The sequence below is a fragment of the Pristiophorus japonicus genome, chromosome 12, assembly GCF_044704955.1.
Source record: "Pristiophorus japonicus isolate sPriJap1 chromosome 12, sPriJap1.hap1, whole genome shotgun sequence".
In the NCBI taxonomy this organism is placed as follows: domain Eukaryota; kingdom Metazoa; phylum Chordata; class Chondrichthyes; family Pristiophoridae; genus Pristiophorus; species Pristiophorus japonicus.
Genome location: NC_091988.1, coordinates 154,265,121 through 154,289,805, shown reverse-complemented (window position 1 = coordinate 154,289,805; position 24,685 = coordinate 154,265,121). Strand labels below are relative to the sequence as shown.

At 44.6% G+C, this 24,685-nt stretch overlaps 1 pseudogene; it reads left to right on the top strand.

Moving 5' to 3' along the window:
- Positions 1-21,206: 21,206 nt before the first annotated feature.
- Positions 21,207-21,385, top strand: LOC139277887 (U2 spliceosomal RNA; annotated as a pseudogene).
- The last annotated feature ends 3,300 nt before the right edge of the window (positions 21,386-24,685 follow it).

Genomic DNA, 24,685 nt, shown 5'->3' with positions numbered 1-24,685 from the left:
ATGATATAATTGGGATTACGGAGACAGGGCTCCAGGGTGACCAAGGTTGGGAACTCAACATCCAGGGGTATTCAACATTCAGGAAGGATAGACAGAAGGGAAAAGGAGGTGGGGTAACATTGCTGGTTAAAGAGGAAATTAATACAGTAGTAAAGAAGGACATTAGCTTGGATGATGTGGAATCTATATGGGTAGAGCTGCAAATACCAAAGGACAGAAAACGCTAGTGGGAGTTGTGTACAAACCACCAAACAGCAGTCATGAGGTTGGGGACAGCATCAAACAAGAAATAGGGATGCAATAATAAGGATACAGCAGTTATCATGGGCGACTTTAATCTACATATAGATTGGGCTAACCAAACTGGTAGCAATATGGTGGAGGAGGATTTCCTGGAGTGTAGGGATGGTTTTCTAGACCAATATGTCAAGGAACCAATTAGAGTGCTGGCCATCCTAGACTGGGTGATGTGTAATGAGAAAGGACTAATTAGCAATCTTTGTTGTGCGAGGCCCCTTGGGGAAGAGTGACAATAATATGATAGAATTCTTTAGTAAGATGGAGAGTGACACAGTTAATTCAAAGACTAGGATCCTGAACTTAGGGAAAGGTAACTTCGATGATATGAGACATAAATTGGCAAGAATAGACCGGCGAATGATACTTAAAGGGCTGACAGTGGATAGGCAATGGCAAACATTTAAAGATTACATGAATGAACTTCAACAATTGTACATCCCGGTCTGCAGTAAAAATAATATGGGGAAGGTGGCTCAACCGTGGCTAACAAGGAAAATTAAAGATAGTGTTAAATCCAAGGAAGAAGCAGATAAATTGGCCAAGAAAACCAGCAAATCTGAGGACTGGAAAGAAATTTAGAATTCAGCAGAGGAGGACAAAGGGTTTAATTAGGAGGGGGAAAATAGAGTATGAGAAGAAACTTGCTGGGAACATAAAAACTGACTGCAAAATCTTCGATAGATATGTGAGGAGAAAAAGATTAGTGAGGACAAAAGTAGGTCCCTTGCAGTCAGAATCAGGTGAATTTATAATGGGGAACAAAGAAATGGCAGACCAATTGAAAAAATACTTTGGTTCTGTCTTCACGAAGAAAGACACAAATAACCATGCGGAAATACCAGGGACTGAAGGTCTAGTGAGAAGGAGGAACTGAAGGAAATCCTTTTTGGTCTGGAAATTGTGTTAGGGAAATTGATGGGAATGAAGGCCGATAAATCCCCAGGGCCTGATAGTCTGCATCCCAGAGTATTAAGGAAGTGACCCTAGAAATAGTGGATGCATTGGCGATCAGATCATTTTTCAACAGTCTATCGACTCTGGATTAGGTCCTATAGACTGGAGGGTAGCTAATGTAACACCACTTTTTAAGAAAGGAGGGAGAGAAAAAAATGGGTAATTATAGACCAGTTAGTCTGACATCAGTAGTGGTTAAAATGTTGGAATCAATTATTAAAGATGAAATAGCAGCGCATTTGGAAAGCAGTGACAGGATCGATCCAAGTCAACATGGATTTATGAAAGTGAAATCATGCTTGACTAATCTTCGAGAATTTTTTGATGCTATAACTAATAGAGTGGACAAGGGAGAACCAGTGGGTGTGGTATATTTGGACTTACAAAAGGCTTTTGACAAGGTCCCACACAAGAGATTGGTGTGCAAAATTAAAGCACATGGTATTGGGCTAATGTATTGATGTGGACAGAGAACTGGTTGGCAGACAGGAAGCAGAGAGTCGGGATAAACGGGTCCTTTTCAGAATGGCAGGCAGTGACTAGTGGGGTGCCGCAGGGCTCAATGCTGGGACTCCAGCTATTTACAATATACATCAATGATTTAGATGTAGGAATTGAGTGTAATATCTCCAAGTTTGCAGATGACACTGCGTGGTAGTGTGAGCTGTGAGGAGGATGCTAAGAGGCTGCAGGGTGAATTGGACAGGTTAGGTGAGTGGGCAAATGCATGGCAGATGCAGTATAATGTGAATAACTGTGAGGTTATCCACTTTGGGGGCAAAAACACAAAGGTAGAATGACTACCGGCCTCAACTTTTTCCTTCCTCAAGTTAGGAGACCAAAACTGTACACAATACCCTTGGTGTGGCCTCACCAAGGCCCTGTACAACTGTAGTAATACCTTCCTGCCCCTGTACTCAAATCCCCTCACTATGAAGGCCAACATGCCATTTGCCTTCTTAACCGCCTGCTGTACCTTCATGCCAACCTTCAATGGATGATGTACCATGACACCGAGGTCTTGTTGCACCTCCCCTTTTCCTAATCTGTCACCATTCAGATAATAGTCTGTCTCTCTGTTTTTACCACCAAAGTGGATAACCTCACATTTATCCACATTATACTTCATCTGCCATGCATTTGCCCACTCACCTAACCTATCCAAGTCACTCTGCAGCCTCATAGCATCCTCCTCATAGGGCCGAATGGCCTATTCCTGCACTTATTTTCTATGTTTCTATGTTTCTATGTTTCTATGTTTCCTCGTAGCTCACACTGCCACCCAACTTAGTGTCGTTCGCAAATTTGGAGATACTACATTTAATCCCCTCGTCTAAATCATTAATGTACAGTGTAAACAGCTGGGGCCCCAGCACAGAACCTTGCGGTACCCAACTAGTCACTGCCTGCCATTCAGAAAAGTACCCATTTACTCCTACTCTTTGCTTCCTGTCTGCCAACCAGTTCTCAATCCACGTCAGCACACTACCCCCAATCCCATGTGCTTTAACTTTGCACATTAATCTCTTGCATGGGACCTTGTCGAAAACCTTCTGAAAGTCCAAATACACCATATCAACTGGTTCTCCCTTGTCCACTCTACTGGAAACATCCTCAAAAAATTCCAGAAGATTTGTCAAGCATGATTTCCCTTTCACAAACCCATGCTGACTTGGACCTATCATGTCACCTCTTTCCAAATGCGCTGCTATGACATCCTTAATAATTGATTCCATCATTTTACCCACTACCGATGTCAGGGGTATGGAGAGAAAGCAGGAAAGTGGTAATGAGGTGATGATCAACCATGATCTTATTGAATGGTGGTGCAGGCTCGAAGGGCTGAATGGCCTACTCCTGCACCTATTTTTCTATGTTTCTATGTTTCTGTACTTCACTTGAGAGAGCATACGTTGGTTTAATGTCTCATCCAAAAGAATGTGCCACACCGGGAATCGCAAACACATTTTTGCATCCCACCAGTAAGGCTTCGTGCCATTTGTAGGGCCTCTCAAAAATCAACCCTCATATCTGATTCAGCAGCCTCCCCAGCAACTAATACGCATGCCAGCTTGCTTAGTTCTCCATTTTCTCTTTCCAGGACTTTGTATGGAATGAAGAGTTATATTTAATATATGCATGTACTTTAATACACCTAGAATTTATTGTCGATGAAAGTCATTATTTTTTATTCAAATAAATTTGAACGTCAATCCCGACAGAGAAACTTGCAGAAGTATTTCAACTAACTGCTCCACTGAACCCACAAGCTATTTAAAAGAAAAATTAAATTTCAAAAAAAGGATTTATATTCAAGGTGATGCCTTGAGCCTCCAGAACAGGTTGCAAATATCCGAGTGTTCTGTCAATGGGAAATTGAATTTTATATGTATGATGAAAATTGAAACAAAATGCCTGCGGTTATTAAGGTATAAATGAAATCAGCAAAGTGTTTACCTGCATAAACTGATACAGCACAGAGCTGCTAGTTTTGTTAAGTGCAGTTATAGTAGTACTTTGGAAGAAATCAAAGGTTAAAAGTATAAGGTGCAACATTTTCTTGCTCATAATTCTAAAATAGAAATAGATTAAAAATGTGAGTTTCGTTGGAACCAATATGGAGTTGTCCAATTTATCCCAAATTATTTGTTTGAAGTGTGGATTTTGTATTACCCACATTATCTCCAGGGCTTTGGTCTTCCTGAAAACTTCTTTCATCGAAGTTACTCCCTAAGGACATTCTAGGCACCTTAGTCCCTGCTGATCCAGTCCTTTGCTAATGTGCTTATACACAGATTGAATAATAACATTCAAAGAGGAATTAGATACAAACTTGAAAAGGAAACATTTGAAGGATTATGGGGAAAGAGCAAGGGAGTTGGGCTAATTTCAAACAGTCGGCACAGGCATGATGGGTTGAATGGTCTCTTTTGTTCTCTATGATACATAAAAGAGAACAGAATATCCATATGTAGGTCCTGGTGTAAAAAACAGTACTTCTCCATGCCACGGTGCCTATGGCTGCAGTCATTGAAGCTCAGGCTCTCTTCGTGGAGAAAGGAAAGAGGGAAGTAAGTAAAAATGAAAAGGGAGTGTTTGGGAGGTAAGGAAAAGATTGTGGGATGTGAAGGTTGGGTGGGAAAAATAGATTCACATGGATGCTGTTTTCCCAGCAGGAATTTAGAAAGGCTGAAACCACACCCTTACTCTGATACATTGGGGAGAATTTGAACCTGGAGGAGCGCGTGGGTTTGGGTGCGGGGGGGAGAAGGGAGGGGTTTAATCCATCAAAAATGTGAGTGTGTCAGGAAGCTGGTTCCAACCTGCCAACTTCCACGCTTAACTTGAGCATGCTCGACTGATTGCATGCAATTCCCTTGGGTGAGGCAGGTTACCTATTAATATAATGGTGATTGCTCAATCGGAGCACTATTTCAACACAGTTTTAATTCAACGCCCCATCCATGGGTTTCCTGGGCTTCCTGACAAAACTGACTGCAAGACAAGAACAAAACGGCGTTTGAGGGGGCTGATTAAAACTCATGGAAATGCTGCAATAAATACGCAGTACTCACAGCTGTTTTCTTATCTACTTGTATGGAAAGGGTTTGTGCACAGTACTTCCACCGAAAGTTTAGTCTCTGCACTTCGTAGGTTTCTGAATCACGTCACGATGGGTGGCGCCTTGGCTGCCTCAGATTGGACCTCAGGCGAGGAGCAATATGACCAGCAGCAGCAGCAGCAGCAGCAACAGCCCACTGTTGAGAGAGATGAAGCCGGACAGTAGAGAGAGGTGAGCAGCAGAGAGGTGCAGCTCGCAGGAGGCACTACCCACGACACAGGGTGTACAGGTAGAGGTAGAGCAGAGCTTAAGGAGGCTGAGGTTGGCGCATCAGGTGGTGGCTGATATTTAGTCTCCTGGAAGAAGATCTGTTGCCAGCTGGACCTGGTGGCCCTGCGTTATAGGTGGCGATCAAAATGACTACCGGCCTCAACTTTTTTGCCTCCACATCCTTTCAGGACACTTTCGGGGAGACGTATCCAGGATCTTCCAGTCGACAGCTCACTAATGCATGAGCCAGGTGTCTGATGGGTTGTTTGCCTGTGATGATGCCAGTCAGAATGAGTGGGCGCTCGGGTTTATGCCTCTGGCTGACTTCCCACAGGTGCAGGGCATCATTAACTGTACACCCGTGGCAATTTGCGCAACCCCAGATCAACCAGGAGTATTTGTGAATCGCGAGGGTTTCCACTCCATCAATATGCAGCTGATGTGCAGCCATAAAAAAATATTGCTGCAGGTGGGCGCAAGATTCCCGGGAAGCTGGCATGCTGCTTTCTTCCTGTGGCAGTTCAAGCTCCCTGATATGTTTGGACCTGCAAGCACACTTAAGGGGTGGCTGCTGGAGACAAGGGTTACCCACTTCAAATTTGGCTAATGACACCCATCAGAATCCCGACCAATGAAGCCCAACAGTGCTACAATGAATGCCATATGACCACCAGATGTGTGATCAAGCAAGCCGTCATCATCATAGGCAGTCCCTCGAAATTGAGGAAGACTTGCTTCCACTCTAAAAGTGAGTTCTCAGGTGACTGTACAGTCCAATACAGGAATTACATTCTCTGTCACACGTGGGACAGACAGTGGTTGAGGAAAGGGTGGGTAGGGAGTCTGGTTTGCCGCATGCTCCTTCCGCTGTCTGCACTTGGTTTCTGCATGCTCTCGACGACGAGACTCGAGCTGCTCAGCGCCCTCCCGGATGCTCTTCCTCCACTTAGGGTGGTCTTTGGTCAGGGATTCCCAGGTGCCAGTGGGGTTGTTGCACTTTTTCAAGGAGGCTTTGAGGGTGTCCTTGAAACGTTTCCTTTGCCCATCTGGGGATCGCTTGCTGTGTAGGAGTTCCGAGTAGAGCGCTTGCTTTGGGAGTCTTGTGTTGGGCATGCAAAAAATGTGGCCCGCCCAACGGAGCTGGTCATGTGGTCAGTGCTTCGATGCTGGGGATATTGGCCTGATCGAGAACACTGACGTTGGTGCGGCTATCCTCCCAGGGGATTTGCAGGATCTTGCAGAGACATCACTGGTGGTATTTCTCCAGCAATTTGAGGTGTTTACTGTATATGGTCCACATCTCTGAGCCTTACAGGAAAATGGGTATCACTACAGCCGTGTAGACCATAAGCTTGGTGCCAGATTTGAAGGCCTGATCTTCGAACGCTCTCTTCCTTAGGCGACCGAAGGCTGCACTGGAACACTGGAGGCGGTGTTGGACCTCATCGTCGATGTCTGCCCTTGCTAATAGGCATCCTGCTGAAGACGCGCTTCAGGTGCCTAGGCAGATCTGGAGGCACCCATCTGCTTCTGCTCACTGGTGAAATGTGTGCCACCAGGTGAAGACCCTCCGAAGTGCGAGTATCTGAGCTGGTGCATGGTATGCATGAGTCCTGTGACGGTGCACCCTCAGAAGGCTTCAGCTTCTCTGAGGATTACTCATCCGTGAGGTCCCCACTTCCACTTCCACCAGCACCAGCCAGCGTCTCCAGAACATTGTTCCCTGAAATTGTTTTTGGTGCCACTCATTTGCAGTTGTTGCATTGAAAAGCCGGCAAGATGGCTGCATGGGATCCCTGGAGTGCTGCGTGGCCGTGCAGCTTACAGGGAACATTGGTTGAGAATGATCATTGGTGCGCTGTGCTCTGCACAACATTGCGCAGGAGGAACATGGCACAGAGCGTAGATTATTCTGAGCGGATTATTCTGAAGAGGAGAAGGCAGATGAGGAAGATGCGGGAAAGGAAGTTGATGAGAGCAATATGATGAGTGCAATGCAGCACCAGCTGCTCACATTCCGGGAGGCCAAGAACGTGCTTATTAATGCAATGTTCATTTAGGCTCACATCGGTTGCACCAATGGATTGATGTCAAAAACACATGCAATGGCACTCTTACCTCCCTCCCCACCCGCCTCCTGCTCCCCACCCCCACACTCCAACAATGGCACTGACACAAAGCAGACCTGCAAACAACCAATCACCCTTTGCACATCCCCCATTGGTCCCCATCAATACATGTCTTCCCCTTCATCATCAAGCAAGTTAAAAGGCGACTTGCCACCCATCAAACAAGAAAGGGCAAGATGGGAATGTGGTGCAAACTAATAAAATTTATGTGATTCTACTAAAGAATGGAAACTTCACTACGTAGAATTTTCCCATGCACCCATGTGCATACCCTTGCTGAACTACAAAGATTTACTCTTCCTTTTCCTACCGCTCCAACATGATGTAACCCTGGTGGCTGCAGCAGCAGTAGTGGCAGGTTGCTCAGATCCCTGCTCTTGGCCGCGACCTCTTGGTTTTGGGGCCAATGAGGGCTCAGCCAAAGACTGCTCCACCTGCACGCTGGCAGGGGCAGATGCAGCCACCGGACACGAGGCAACATGTCGGTTACTGGCTGAGGTGGGGTGGGGGTGGTGTGGTGCAACAAATGAGAAGCAGAAGAACAGAGTGTGGAGTTCCCACTTCCATGTTCCCATTTGCCATCAGTGCCAGCTGTTCTCTGCTAGTGAGTCCTTTGGTGTAGATGAGTGCAGTTCTGTACGGCCGATGCTAAGATATTTGTTATCCTATTTAATGCAGCAGACATGTTGACATCCAGAGTCTGAACGGCCATGATGAAGGCCTGTCAGGAACACGCAGATTTTCTGCTGCCCCTCAATAATTATACTTTTCATTGTTCAACCTCGGGATACAAAATCCAACTGAGCAGAGCTTGGAGAGGGCGGTGCCCCCCCGACACGGACTCTCCACTGCTGCCCCAGTTACCACCATCTGCTTCTGCTCACTGGTGAAATGTGTGTCACCAGGTGAAGACCCTCCGATGTGCGAGTATCTGAGCTGGTGTATGGTATGCATGAGTCTTATGACGATGCACCCTCAGAAGGCTTCAGCTTCTCTGAGGATTACTCATCCGTGAGGTCCCCACTTCCACTTCCAAAAGTCCTACTGTGCACATGAATCTTAGAAGTTTACAGCACGGAAGTTGGCCATTTCGGCCCATCATGTCTGCGCCAGCCAACAAGAGGCTATTCAGTCTAATCCCACTTTCCAGCTCTAGGCCTGTAATCCTGCAGGTTACAGCACTTCAAGTGCACATCCAAGTACTTTTTAAATGTGGTGAGGGTTTCTGCCTCTACCACCCTTTCAGGCAGTGAGTTCCAGACCCCCACAACCCACTGAGTGAAGAAATTTCCCCTCAAATCCTCTCTAAACCTTCTACCAATTACTTTAAATGTATGCCCCCTGGTTGTTGTCCTGCTAAGGTAAATAGGCCCTTTCTAACCATTCTATCTGGGCCCCTCATAATTTTATACACCTCAATGAGGTCTCCCTTTAGCCTCCTCTGTTCCAATGGAAACAAATCCAGCCTACCTAATCTGTCCTCATAGCTAAGATTCTCCACTCCCAGCAACATCCTCGTAAATCTCCTCTGTACCCTCTCCAGTGCAATCATGTCCTTCCTGTAATGCCGTGACCAGAACTGCACGCAGTACTCCAGCTGTGGCCTAACCAGTGTTTTATACAGTTCAAGCATAAACACCCTGCTCTTGTATTCTATGCCTCGGCTAATAAAGACAAGCATTCCGTATGCCTTCTTAACCATCTTATCTACCTGGCCTGCTACTTTCAGGGATCTGTGGACATGCACTCCAAGGTCCCTTTGTTCCTCTACACTTCCCTTTCCTTGTTAGCCCTCCCCAAATGCATTACCTCACACTTCTCTGGATTAAATTCCATTTGCCACTGTCCTGCCCACCTGACCAGTTGATTGATATCTTCCTGCAGTCCGCAACTTTCTTCTTTATTATCAACCACACAGCGATTTTAGTATCATCTGCAAACTTCTTAATCATATCCCCAATATTCAAGTCTAGATCATTGATGTGTATCACAAAAAGAAAGAACCTCGTACTGAGCCCTGCAAAAACCCACTGGAAACATCCTTCCAGTCACAAAAACACCCCTCAACCATTACCCACTTCCTGCCTCTGAATCAATCTTGGATCCAACTTGCCACTTTGCACTGGATCCCATGGGCTTTTACTTTTGTGACCTGTCTGCCATGTGGAACCTTATCAAAAGCTTTGCTAAAATCCATATACACTACATCGTACGTTTTGCCGTCATCGGCCCTCCTCGAAAAATTCAATCAAGTTAGTCAGACATGACGTTCCCTTAATGACTGTCCTTGATTAATCCGTGCCTTTCCAAGTGAAGATTTATCCTGTCCTGGCGAAGGCCCTGGCAAAGAGAAAAGATATGACTAAGTACCGGCAAGATAAGTATGTGGCAACATTTCATTTCAAAAGATGTATTTCACTCGCTGCTAAAATCAAATCAACATGACTGAGTGATGTATGACATGTGTGTCGCTGATATTTAATTCTGTCACCAGGTAGCTGGGAGTTCCCTATCTCCCCATCTCTGATGGCCAGGGATGCCAAAACGCTACTGATCCCCAGCGCTTCCTCCTCTGCAGCTATTAGCTGGGAAATCTGTGGAGAACCGCCTCGAGTTCTTTCCCTCTCCCTAATGTTCTGTGCCCTCAGCTCTGCTCCCAAGATGCCTCTGCTTTAATATCGGGGCCATTATATCCAATGTATCAGTCAGTCAGTTCAGTCAGTTCAGTTTGTGGTACTTGTACCTCTAAATCAATACATGGCTCATACCAAGAGTTTCAGCTCACAATCTGAGCTGCAACTAGGGCAGTACTGAAGCAGTGGCAATTTGTCAGAAGTACTGCCGTTCACCTGTGGCTCTAGTTGCCCGTTCCGGGCTAGGTGAACTCAAAGATCCAATGACACTATGTGAAGAAAGACAGGATGTGTTCCTGGTGTTTTGTACTCTCAACCAGATGGAAAGAAAAATAGTTTAATTGCTCATTAATTCCATTGCTGGATTTTCACTGTGCACAAAATAATTACGAGATAATAATCACAGCATTTAAAAGTGATTAATTGTATATGAAGTGCTTTGCGATGTTTCTGAGAAATATGAGGTGACACTACATAAATGCAAGTTTTTCTTCAGTTCTAAATCAAATGTGAATTAATCTCTATCTGCAATTCCGACACTCACCAACAGTCTAATACAGAAATATATTATCTTTGGAATTATGCATAGTGTACAATAATTTCCTATTACTTCAAGTTCATAGAAGTTACAGCACATAAGGAAGTCATTTTGCTTATCATGGACACAATAGATGATATCCAGCCATCATAAATCTTTTGCTAATTGCATATGCATTATAGCTCTCATCTTCTTTCCATTAATTTGTTAAATTAATCCAATTAATTAAATAACTGTGATAAATAATATTTTCAGTCATAAAGTTGCATTTCCTTCATTTGAAATACAATGGCTCATAATTTGCTGTCAAAATAACTGTGATGCTAATGGCGCTTGCCATTACTTACGTGCAAATGTTGCAGCAACTTCAGGCGAGGGCAGATGCAAGTTTCAATGCAGAAATCCAAAAGTTGTTCCGCTGTTAACTTTGTGAAAACAGCATCTTGCTCGCTGACTCCCTATTGAAATGCAGTGAATGGCATGAAGTTCCTGTACTTGTACAATAAATATGAACTAAACTCTCCACAGAAAGTTAAGTCAAGTCATTTCAAGTGTCATAAATTTGAATTACTGTCATTCAACCTCTCTGGCACTGAACATTTATTATTACAAGGTAGTGTCTCAATCCTTCACATTTTAATTGTTGTTGGAGATGTTAAAAATTTAAATGTAATATTTTTTTACTTCTTTTTGTCTCTTTTTTTCTCTCTCTAATTTCTTTCCCTCATTATTTCACTTTCTGTACCTGATTTGACATTGTCTATTCTCCCATATACTTCCTTCCCAGTCTTTGCGCTGGTCATTTCACAATACTTCAATCTGATTGGTTAAGGAGATAAACAGTTGCTTGCCCTGTTTACTCAGGTCCCAGATGGCCTGTTTCCCTTGCTGTGACATTATCTGTTCACACTTTCAGCATCTTGCTATACAAATTTTTAAAAACTTAAATGTCCAAGGGCAAATCTAACGAGATGGCAGATGCTGTTCGATGCCCTGCCACAGCAAACTATGTCTTACTTCTGACATTTACATAGATTATGCATATAGGTAAAACAACCAAAATAATTAACACGTTTCAATATAGTGGATCATACATTAAATCTTTGCAGCAGAGAACTCAAAATCAACCTTTTCCTCAAGGCGCAAGTAAGCAACTTAACCATCATCATCATAGGAAGTCCCTCGAAACGAGAATGACTTGCTTCCACGCCAAAAAAGGATGAGTTCACAGGTGTTTCAATGAAGGACCTAATATTCCAGGTCCTGAACTACATATTGAAGCGTGGAAGATGCCTGTGCATGGATTTTTTTAATGTATGGTGGTCGTTGCACACCAGCCACCATATGGGTTTGACCGAGCTTGGTCTTGGTCCAGTGGCAAGGATTATCCAAGACGACTGGAGACCTGCTCTGCTGCATGGACCTAGTGCGCACACATATCGCAGTGTGGGCTGGCCCGTGCTGCCCCTGGGCCCCTGGCCCCGAACTCATGCCTCTCCTGGACTCCGATCACATCCCTCCACAGTCTCGCGCCACTCCTGCTGTCTCTGCCCATGCTCCAATCCCCGAGCTGGACTTTGATGACTTCATTCTTCACTGCCGTCGCCCTCCTGCACCAGCTCGCGCTGCTCCCTGAAGTGGTATGCCTCCACGCTGCTCCCGGGGCCGCTGCAACTCCGCTCCTTTTATGGTCACGACCTGCTCACTTTTTTTTGGCGTAAAGATAAGAATGGGCGAAAGTAACGCCCATAATATTGCCGAGCGTTACTTTCGGCAATTCGCCCACATATCGCCAAAAATATCGCTTGCCGAAAAACCTGCTGAGAAAAAGTTGCTCTCATCTGAACTAAACCCAGCGGTATCGACGTCATTTTATAAATCGGAGGTCGGTTCTATAAAAGGCTGCTTCAACTTCTGGGGAGTTTTGATGAACTCTGGAGGTCTTTTAAGGTGATTTGAACATCTGAACAAACATCTTATCATACTGTGGACGATTTGAAGTTATTTTAGGTGTTTTAGTAGGTAAATAGGTATAATACTGATTGTGATTGCAATGGGGCCTGTAATTTCTCAGCCTGTCTTGATGACCACACACATGCTGCAGACTAGAGATGGCAGAAGATATATTCAACAGCATTATGTGCCCTATCAAAGAGGTCACAGACTGAGGAGGAGGACGAGACCTTACACCCCACGCACTTACAGGGAGAAGCGGTCTTATTGAACTTGTCCGATTACACGTGCCTTCAGAGACTGTGCTTCCGGAAAGAGGTTATCAGTGAGATATGCCAGCTCATCAGGTGAGATCTGCAGTCTGCCAGCACCATCAGGATCGCACTGTCCATTGAGGTCAAGGTCACTGCGGCACTTGGCTTCTATGCATCAGATTCCTTTCAGGCCTCAGCTGGCGACATTTGCACTATATCTCAGCATGCCGCACATTGCTGCATTCGACAGGTCACTGAAATCCTTTACGCATGCAAGATAGACTTTATCACCAGGGAGGCACAGACTGAGAGGGCTCTAGGATTCTCCAGAATTGCAAACTTCCCCAAGGTGCAGAGAGCAATAGACTGTATGCACATCGCCATGCGGGCACCTTTTCAGGATGGATAGGTTTTTTGGAACCTAAAGGGATTCCACTCCCTGAATGTGCAATTCGTTGTCGACTAGCAGCAAATTATAATGGCAGTAAAAGCCAAATTTCCGGGCAGCATCCATGATGCTCACATCCTGCGTGAGAGCGCTGTAACTGACATGTTTACCAGTCAGCCACAAGGTCAATGCTGGATGTTTGGTGCCAAAGATATGGCCTTGCCACCTGGCTGATGATCCCCCTGTGTAACACCCACACAGGAGCCAAGAAGCGATACAACAAGATCTACAGAGCCATACACAATATCGTCGAGAATACTATTGGAGTGCTTAAGCAGTGCTTTAGATGCCTGGACCACTCAGGAGGTGAGTCACAATACCACCCTGAGCAGGTAGCTCAATTTGTGGTTGTGTGCTGCATGCTGCACAACTTGGTTATCAGGAAGGGACAAGAATTGCCAGAAGGGACTGCCGGTCCACCTCAGGAGAGAGAGGAAGAGGAGGATGAGACGGTGGACGATGACCCCGGGCCAGACAATCAGGCTGACGATGAAACCATGCCCGCGCCCCCATCTAGACCACAGGAAAGGGCCCGTGGTGGCTACATAGCTGCAAGACTCTTACGTCAGCAGCTCATAAATGAGCGCTTTGCTTGAAATAATGTTGGTCGTATTTAAAAAGCTGCAACACTGCTGTGTCTGAAGCTCATACATGAATGGTGTGCGTTATCTTGCTGATAGTTAAAGTTTAAGTTGATTCAAGTGACGTTGAATTATCCCTTTTCATGTTAAAGAATCACAAGTGTGTAACGGTGCAGCTATCTGAGACAATGTGCAACAAGGTTATGTTAAATAAAAAACATTTAATGAGAACATTTGTATAAAATCATAATTATAACTAATCATAATTAAAAAAACACACACCCCAATCCACAACAAATGTATAACATTTATATAATTCATTACATGTTTAACATTTCCAACAACACTTCATAAACATAAAACACAAATGCAAAAAAACAAGGTACCCTCCCCCCCAAAAAAAAATAGCAGCAACAACATAAAAATACTGTGACCAAGACAACACCTGCGGCCATGCACCTCACTTTCCTTTCCCCCCACTGCGCTTCTCCTCCCCACCTCTACCCCTTCTCCTTCCCCTCCTGACTCCAAGTGGCCTGGCCAAGGAGCTCCTCAGGCACTGCTTCATTGGGGGAAATACCTGCAGGACCGATGCTTGGACAGATACGGGAGAGGATGGTCCCAAGGTGGGAACATGCTCCAAGCCAGAAGCAAGATCTTCCTCCTGGCTCTCATATGTGGTTGGCAATGGGGGTGCGGCACCTTGGGATCCAGTGCCGTGCTCCAGGACCACTGGGAGGCCTCTGCCACCAGTGATCATGGCTATCACCTCCAGGGCCTCCGCCATCCGGGGCATGTAGTTGCTCATGGTGGCGGACATACTGGCCATCTGTTAGGATATGCCTCCCATTGTCTGTAGGATCTGCTGACATATGTCAACACTCCTTCTGGGCAAGTGTACCATGTCCCTGCTCAGAACTGCCACTCGTGGAGCAGACCTGCTGCGTCGAACTAACCTCCGCATGGTCAGTGCCGTCCTGGAGACACCTCGGGTGCCCTGTGGCAAGGTGCTTGAGCCCAGCACCTTCACGGTGGAGGAGGAAATGGCCGCAGGATACAAGATGTCATGGGTGTCTACTGCATTATGAAGCTTGACGATGCAGGCTCCTCGAAGTCCGCACTCTCATCCGTGAAGAAGGCACCCTGCAGCTCCACGGGCGAGAATCGGAGCTCCCCAGCACCAGATGGAGGATCGTCCAGCAACTCTGGCCCCGCACCCCCACCTTCTGGGCTCTGTGGTGTTGCATGGGGCTGCGATGCTGGCTGAGCTGCAAAACATAAATGAGGTTATTAGAGGAGAAGGGGGTGCTCGGGTCAGAAGGTGATTCCAACGCCACACACAGCATATGCACGGCAAAAGCACCAGCGCTATCAAAGTCATCACAGACATCACATTTCATGACCATCACCAAATTCTGCATTGCAATGATTCTCATGAGGTCATCATTATTTAGAGAATACTTTTATTACTCATCTATCATATATTATTGGTCGGATATGAGTAGTTGTGGCATCTATTGACTTTACATCACGCACTGGTGTATATTTTACTAATGTGGCATCACATCATGTTCTGCAGCTGTCTGCGTGGCTGACCGGGGGGTGCCTCCCCACTAGTGCCAGCACCCGCTCCTCGATGTCGATAAGCTCGATAATGACTCGTGACCTATCACCTGTTCGCCTCTGCTCGGCCCTATTTCTTCTAAGGATTCTTCTGCAAAAAGGTATCACCAGTATGGCATGGCATGAGATCATTGCTCGGTACTGTCACAGAGACTGAAACAACACATAACCGACAGATATAACCATGATTATTATGATAATTATTATTCTTTACCTAAAGATGTACACCGTAAACGCAGGCTTTGAGTAAAACATTCTCGGTATAAGTGCAAGACATCACATCTGATTTTAATCAATCATTACACTTACAAATCACATTCGATAAATATATAAATAAATATAAATTAATGTAATACTTACTCTGGCGGATCCGACAAGATTGTTCCTGCGCTTGCGGCACTGGTTGCTCTCATGCACCTCGTTGGTCGCTGACGAGACCATCTCGATTATGTCGGCCCATAATCCTCTAGTAGACCTTTGGAGTGGGCTTCCCACGCCCACCCTGGATCAATTGACCCCAGCTTGACTCCACCTCCTGCAGGAGGGAGGCATTTGCCTCGTTGTAGAATCTCCTCGCTAGTTTGCATCTTCCCAATTGTTCCTCTCCCACCTCACTGCTGTCGCCAGTGTCCTCAGTCTCCACAGCGTACTGCGTCGCCTCCTCCATCCCTTCCATTTTAAATATTTGTTTTCGAGAAAAACTCGGTGGGAACAACGTTCTTTGTGCTCAGCAGTCTTTTTGCTGCTGGTAAATCTCACTCCTACCTCCCAAAACAGCCAAACAAGAACACAACACACCCACACACACTTTCAGTTCCTCTCTGCTCGCTCTCGCTCTCTCCTCTTCTGCACATGTATTGATGATCCCTCACGTCCTGAAACGTGGGAAACGACCGTTGCCATGCCGTTGCTATGGACGCCGACACTTTACGGCAGAAGGTCAAAAAATTTAACGCTAACGCCCATGTCAGATTGCTCGCTGTAACGCCCATTTTATAAAATGGAAAGTTGGGGTTCTGAAAATGGCCGATAATCCGCCGATCAAAACCCATATTTATTGTCAACGCTGGACATAAGGCCCATTTTTGGGCGATCTGCACAAAAGTGGAAAGTCTAGCCTATAAAGTAGCAACCACATACTTTGCTGAAAAATGTCATAACGGTTTCCGTTACCCTGTAGACTCCTGTTCCAACTGAACATGTAACCATACAGCCTTCTCCTCTTAAGTTGAAATCATTTAATTCACACTTTCTAGTACTAAATTCACATTTTGATATTATTTACATTGCTTAATTCAAATTATTCACTTAATTCAATTTATTAGCACCAAAAAGACTTCAAGTTATCTGCAGCCTATCAATAATATTTATTAACAAAATTGTTACTCCTCCCAAAGTTATTAAAAGTTCCCATACTATTCCACATTCTTACTGCTTCATTCCAGATTTCTCAGCTCACGATTTGAGTTCTGCTTCGGTTACTGAGTTAGAAATTTTACTTTAATCTTGGGTTGTGTGTAAATGTGAGAGAGAGAGAGTGATGTATCATACGAATTGCAGTGTTTACCCTGCTGCTATGCAATTATAAAACCCAGAATGCACCAAAACAAACAGGCAGAAAATTTACAATAACCAGGAGATGCAAGCAACAAAAGGAAAACATCAAAATAAAATTATTTATTTTCTCCCAGTTCTGTATACAATTTAAGTGATTAAATAACTCTGTTTAAACGTTTTTGCTGTGCCTGCTGACCTACATTGGCTTCCAATCCACCCAAATTCTATTCCTCTAACTCTTATCCTTGTCTTCAAAACCCTTCATGGCCTCGCCTCTCCCTATCCCTGTGACTTTCTCCAGTCCCACAACCCTCCCAGAACGTTGCATTCCTCCTACTCTGGCCTTCCGCATCCCTCACTGTCTTTGCTCGGGTATTGTCGGCCATGCCTTCCGCCATCTGGGCCTTAAGCTCTTGGCTCCCTCCCTAAACTTGTCTGCCTCTCCACCAATGTTCCCTTTAATTTTTTGGGGGGTGCGCAGCCCCTTTAAGGCCATTCAAATAACCACGCAAGCGCGATTTTGCTTCTTAAAGAACCGATGAGCCGGCTGGGTGGGAGCTCCAGAGTGCTGCATGGCCACATAGCTGACAGGGAACATTGCTCTCCACCTCTCTCTCCTCCTTTAAGACGCTCCTTAAAACCTACCTTTTTGATCAAGGTTTTAATCACCCGTTGACTATCTCCTTCTTTGGCTCGTTGTCAATTTTAGTCTCATTATGCTTAAGTGAAGCGCTTTTGGACATTTTACCATGTTAAAGGCACTACATAAATGCACATTATTGTTGTCACTGAGGGGACTGATGTTTCACATCACTAACTACAATTCAGATTCTCAATCCCCATGGGCACACAAGAAATCTACTAGTGGACACACAATATTATTATTCAGCATTAGCTACTTGCTGACATTCTATATTTTACCTGGAATTAAAGCCCTGCAATCTGGTCTTTGTGCCACACATGAAAAATAGTTTTTCAGGTCTACGTTTCTTTCATTGGAAAGGCCAGTGAATCATTTACTTATGCAAACTGCATCAGTGTAATTAATTATTATAGTGGTGTCTTACAATTCTCTATACTGCTGATCGCACCCCTGGCCACAAAATGTATAATATATTAAAAAGGACCAACGTCAACCAAAGAAACTAATTTAATTACCTTGCTTGACCAATTACCAGCTAGGGGCAGCTGTTAGGACGGAGGTGTATTTCCAAATTTAAAAAATGACACACACTGAATTTTCTGCTCAAGGACCCTGGCTTTGTGGTTCTAGTGTTTCATTTTGCTCTCACTAGACCTTGACAAATTAATTAGAATATTGCCTCCAGGCTCCAGATAGTTGTGGCAGCTCACACAAAGCAAAAGTAATATCAAATAAAACAAATGTGTTTGATCAAATGAATAAAAATACAGCATGCAATGATATTCTAAAACCTAACACATTCAAAGCACTTCAATGTTTTATACTTCAGTCTATAGCTCAAAAATAAATTCACTTTAAATAATGTACTTCAAGATGAATGGAATTTCAAACCAGAAAGTAGCATGTAGGTAAGAAAATGAGAAATTGGGCTCGTGCCAGCCAATACTAATAGGTAATATTTGCAAGGCCAGTTTACTCTGTCTTCTGAGGTGTTGACCCCTCTCTCTGCATCTCCCAATCACAAAGTTACTGTTTCTTTCAGCATGCAGGAAATCAGTTCCATCTCTGTAATAAAATAATATTTTTCTTTAATGTTAGAATATCTTCATTTTTATTTTGTTCTCTCACATATGTTCTCTTTATTATTCTTTATATTTTCTCTCCCATGTGCTCTCACTATCTCCTGACCTGATTAAATATTTTTGCAACTCGCCTACTCTGCATTCAAGACATAGAATGTGAATTAAATTGAAGTTAATCTCCATTGCAAATTAAGGTAGTACTTAATGGGCAAAATTCTATTATCATCAGTGTTAGTTCCACCACTAATATGATTGGGTGAACTGCAGTACAACAATTTAAATGTTCATTCAGCAGTGCTTTATATCACATTACATCATCAAATAGAATTCTCTTTCAGACAAATGGTGGTTAATGACATGATGTATGCCCTAATAAGTGTACATGTAAATCATTATTTCCATATCCTGCTGCTACTGCAATTCCAGTGCAGAAACACTGGAGAGGAACGGTCACGCTCACAAAAGTGGCTTAAGATTCTCCCCTCACCTAAATCAGAACACCTCTCTTAATAAAAACAAACCTAAAAATACTTCAAACAGCAGGGGATCTGCTCAAATTCCACTCTATACAGGGAGAAGAGTCCTTACAATGTGCAGTGCAAAGTTTGGAGCTGTGCTTAGAGAACTAGAAAAAGGGAATTATCACAGTGCCAGTGTGGCAAATCCTGCATAATTACAGAGTCAAAATAGTTTGTATGGTTGCAGTGAAACTCGGCACAAATTGATATGCACTCTCCTATTCCATTCCTTCCACTGCTGTGCAAAGCAGAAATCCTGAATCGCGATCGGTTGAAGTCCAAAGCAGAATTTGATTTCTTAAAACCTCTTACCACCATTACAAACAGAACAAAATTTAACATTAAAAACCAATTTAGCAGTCACATGCACATCACATGCTTGTGGTTATTGCAACAGCTTTTTGTGTGGAGGTTAGCGGGCTGGGAAGAGGGCAAAGATACCAGTGCGTTAGATTATTATTTTATATTTCTTTAACTGTAAACTATTGTCTAAGACAGCAAAATTTTGGATTTTAGTTGGCATAGTTACTAGACTTTTTTTCGGATGGGTATCCTACAAAGGAAGACATGAATCCAAATAGCAAACAGTGAACAATGTTTTTCATGAGTTCATCAATTCTAAAATACAAAGTGCGATATTCTAAACATAGAAACATAGAGAATAGGTGCAGGAGTAGGCCATTCAGCCCTTCGAGTCTGCACCGCCATTCAATGAGTTCATGGCTGAACATGCAACTTCAGTACCCCATTCTTGCTTTCGCGCCATACCCCTTGATCCCCCTAGTAGTAAGGACTACATCTAACTCCTTTTTGAATATATTTAGTGAATTGGCCTCAATAACTTTCTGTGGTAGAGAATTCCACAGGTTCACCACTCTCTGGGTGAAGAAGTTTCTCCTCATCTCGGTCCTAAATGGCTTACCCCTTATCTTTAGACTGTGACCCCTGGTTCTGGACTTCCCCAACATTGGGAACATTCTTCCTGCATCTAACCTGTCTAAATCCGTCAGAATTTTAAACGTTTCTATAAGATCCCCTCTCATTCTTCTCAACTCCAGTGAATACAAGCCCAGTTGATCCAGTCTTTCTTGATATGTCAGTCCTGCCATCCCGGAAATCAGTCTGGTGAACCTTCGCTGCACTCCCTCAATAGCAAGAATGTCCTTCCTCAAGTTAGGAGACCAAAACTGTACACAATACTCCAGGTGTGGCCTCACCAAGGCCTTGTACAACTGTTGTAACACCTCCCTGCCCCTGTACTCAAATCCACTTGTTAAGAATGCCAACATGCCATTTGCTTTCTTAACCGCCTGCTGTATCTGCATGCCAACCTTCAGTGACTGATGTACCATGACACCCAGGTCTCGTTGCACCTCCCCTTTTCCTAATCTGTCACCATTCAGATAATAGTCTGTCTCTCTGTTTTTACCACCAAAGTGGATAACCTCACATTTATCCACATTATACTTCATCTGCCATGCATTTACCCATTCACCTAACCTATCCAAATCACTCTGCAGCCTCATAGCATCCCCCTCGCAGCTCACACTGCCACCCAACTTTGTGCCATCCGCAAACTTAGAGATACTACATTTAATTCCCTCGTCTAAATCATTAATGTACAATGTAAACAGCTGGGGTCCCAGCACAGAACCTTGCGGTACCCCACTAGTCACTGCCTGCCATTCTAAAAAGTACCCATTTACTCCTACTCTTTGCTTCCTGTCTGACAACCAGTTCTCAATCCACGTCAGCACACTACCCCCAATCCCATGTGCTTTAACTTTGCACATTAATCTCTTGTGTGGGTCCTTGTCGAAAGCCTTCTGAAAGTCCAAATATACCACATCAACTGGTTCTCCTTTGTCCACTTTACTGGAAACATCCTCAAAAAATTCCTGAAGATTTGTCAAGCATGATTTCCCTTTCACAAATCCATGCTGACTTGGACCTATCATGTCACCTCTTTCCAAATGCGCTGCTATGACACACTTAATAATTGATTCCATCATTTTACCCACTACCGATGTCAGGCTGACTGGTCTATATTTCTGTTTTCTCTCTCCCTCCTTTTTTAAAAAGTGGGGTTACATTGGCTACCCTCCACTCCATAGGAACTGATCCAGAGTCTATGGAATGTTGGAAAATGACTGTCAATGCATCCGCTATTTCGCCTTTTGGCTAAGATCAAGTGTAGTATCTGTTCTTATCAGTTTAATATCCCTTCTGGGGACATGATATTGAATTGATTTTTGGACAGGGAGCTGGATCAGGGGCATGCTCCGTCCACTCCATGCACCGACCTGGTATTGCAATATTTCCAGGAACGGTGCAACTTCGCCTCTCGGCCTTTTGGCCTAAGATCAAACACATTGGCGCAAAGTGATCTTTGGCGTTAGAGTTGATCTGGAACGAAATTGGATTTAAAAAAAAAATCCGCTATTTCCAAGGCCACCTCCTTAAATACTCTGGGATGCAGACCATCAGGCGCTGGGGATTTATCGGCCTTCAATCCCATCAATTTCCCCAACACAATTTCCCGACTAATAAGGATTTCCCTCAGTTCCTCCTTTTTACTAGACCCTCTGACCCCTTTTATATCCGGAAGGTTGTTTGTGTCCTCCTTAGTGAATACCGAACCAAAGTACTTGTTCAATTGGTCTGCCGATTCTTTGTTCCTACTTATGACTTCCCCTGATTCTGACTGCAGGGGACCCACGTTTGTCTTTACTTACCTTTTTCTCTTTTCATATCTGTAGAAGCTTTTGCAGTCCATTTTAATGTTCCCTGCAAGCTTCCTCTCATACTTTATTTTCCTTGCCCTAATCAAACCCTTTGTCCTCCTCTGCTGAGTTCTAAATTTCTCCCAGTTCCCGGGTTCGCTGTTATTTCTGGCCAATTTGGATGCCACTTCCTTGGCTTTAATACTATCCCTGATTTCCCTTGATAGCCACGGTTGAGCCATCTTCCCTTTTTTATTTTTACGCCAGACAGGGATGTATAATTGTTGTAGTTCATCCATGCGGTCTCTAAATGTCTGCCATTGCCCATCCATTGTCAACCCCTTAAGTATCATTTGACAATCTATCCTAGCCAATTCACGCTTCATACCTTCAAAGTTACCCTTCTTTAAATTCTGGACCATGGCCTCTGAATTAACTGTTTCTTTCTCCATCCTAATGTAGAATTCCACCATATTATGGTCACTCTTCCCCAAGGGGCCTCACACAACGAGATTGCTAATTAATCCTCTCTCATTACACAGCACCCAGTCTAAGATGGCCTCCTCCCTAGTTGGTTCCTCGACATATTGGTCGAGAAAACCATTCCTTATGCACTCCAGGAAATCCTCCTCCACTGTATTGTTTCCAATTTGATTAGCCCAATCTATATGCATATTAAAGTCACCCATGATAACTGCTGCACCTTTATTGCATGCACCCCTAATTTCCTGTTTGATGCCCTCCCCAACATCACTTCTGCTGTTTGGAGGTCTGTACACAACTCCCACTAGCTTTTTCTGCCCTTTGGTATTCCGTAGCTCCACCCATACCGATTCCACATCATCCAAGCTAATATCTTTCCTTACAATTACATTAATTTCCTCTTTAACCAGCAACGCCACCCCGCCTCCTTTTCCTTTCTGTCTATCCTTCCTAAATGTTGAATACCCTTGGATGTTGAGTTCCCAGCCTTGGTCACCCTGGAGCCATGTCTCCGTGATGCCAACCACATTGTATCCGTTAACTGCTATCTGCACAGTTAATTCGTCCAACTTATTCCGAATACTCCTCGCATTGAGGCACAAAGCCTTCAGGCTTGCCTTTTTAACACACTTTGACCCTTTAGAATTTTGCTGCAAAGTGGCCCTTTTTGTTTTTTGCCTTGGGTTTCTCTGCCCTCCACTTTTACTCATTTCCTTTCTGTCTTTTGTTTCTCTCTCCATTTTGTTTCCCTCTGTCTCCCTGCATTGATTCCCATTCCCCTGCCATATTAGTTTAACTCCTCCCCAACAGCACTAGCAAACACTCCCCCGAGGACATTAGTTCCGGTTCTGCCTAGGTGCAGACCATCCGGTTTGTACTGGTCCCACCTCCCCCAGAACCGGTTCCAATTCCCCAGGAATTTGAATCCCTCCCTGCTGCACCACTGCTCAAGCCACGTATCCATCTGCGCTATCCTGCGATTCCTACTCTGACTCGCAAAAATTCAGCTTTTACCAAGATCTGGACTCGGATGCGCTGGATTTAGAGTCCAGAGTGCTCACCATTACACCACTGAACCAACGATAATATGTATTGTTAGTGGCAATCTGTCCTAGTTCACCAATGTTCTTATTTTAAGATTTTTTGTAATCCGGGAACAAATGGAAAAATAAATTACTTTAGTAAGACTTAAAACATTATTATGTTCACCTTCGACATAAAAAACTCCGGGCCGAAATTCACCCCCGCTGGAAATGGGGTGCACCTTACCATGTTTCAACTGTTTTTACCGCCACGATAGATGCGGTGGCCTCTTGCGTGAAATTCAGCTCTTTTCTTTTTTTTCGATCGGGGCGGTAGTCGGTCATCATGAGGGCAGAAGTGGGGGTGGGCAGAGTGTCAGTCAAACTGGGAGCGGATGTGGGGGGGGGGGCGGGCGGAGTGTCCGCTGCTGACAATCATCAGCGTAACGCGATGATGGCATCATGCTGGCGCGTCGCCACCTCACTTAAAGGGCAGAGCCGCTGTGAGCTCTGTGATTAGTTTAGTTAAGTCCACCGGGCCACCAGGGAGGGTTTCGGCTGGGCCAGCGGCCTGGCACCAAAGAGGGGGTGCTAGGCTGCCTGATCGTGGCCCGGTTGAACCTGGGGGCATAATTATCGGGCCGACCTCGCAATCAGCCGACAAAAAAAAATAAGCTGGCAGCTGTAGCAGTGCGCCCTCCTTTAATGGTGGCCACACCGCCATTTTGCAGACACAGGAAACACAATGCACCAACAGAGAAAGCTGTCGGGGGCACCGAGCGGTGGGCCAAAGATTTTACAGGTAAATTTTGCTTCGGTGTGGGTGATCGGCGGTGCACACTTTGATGACGCACTTAGGAGGGTTCAGCAGCAGTGGGGCGGGAGTGAGGACCGCCGGAAAAAGCATCGAGGTGAATTTCGCGAGCGACGGTCATTTGACAGAAAATCGGCGGCCATTCGATACCGCCGTGTGGCCACCGCTTTCCGGCGGTAACAGGCCTTAACAGAAGGCTGAATTTCTGCCCCCCTCCCCCATCTTCAGTTAGAGTAGTTCAGATTAAACCAGCAGATACAAATATTAAGGAAGTTTCTTTAAACTACACGCAGGAACACTGATACTTAATAAAGTAAAGGAATGCCTTTAAATGCTCATACTGCGTTATTACAATTTCATGCATATTAAAATTGCATGCATGCTTTGGAGGTTGTTATTCACTTTAGTAGGAGTAAAATAACAAAGTGAAACTGAAATGTGGACACAATTCTTATCCAGTTAATGCCAGTGGTAGTTCACAGAACAGAAAAACAAGGGGCTAGAAATTCGTAATGGTTGTGCTGACTGTTAAGGCCCGATTTAGGCCACCTCACTTCCGCCTGCTGCTGATGGGTCCCACAGTGGCTGGCATTTTTAA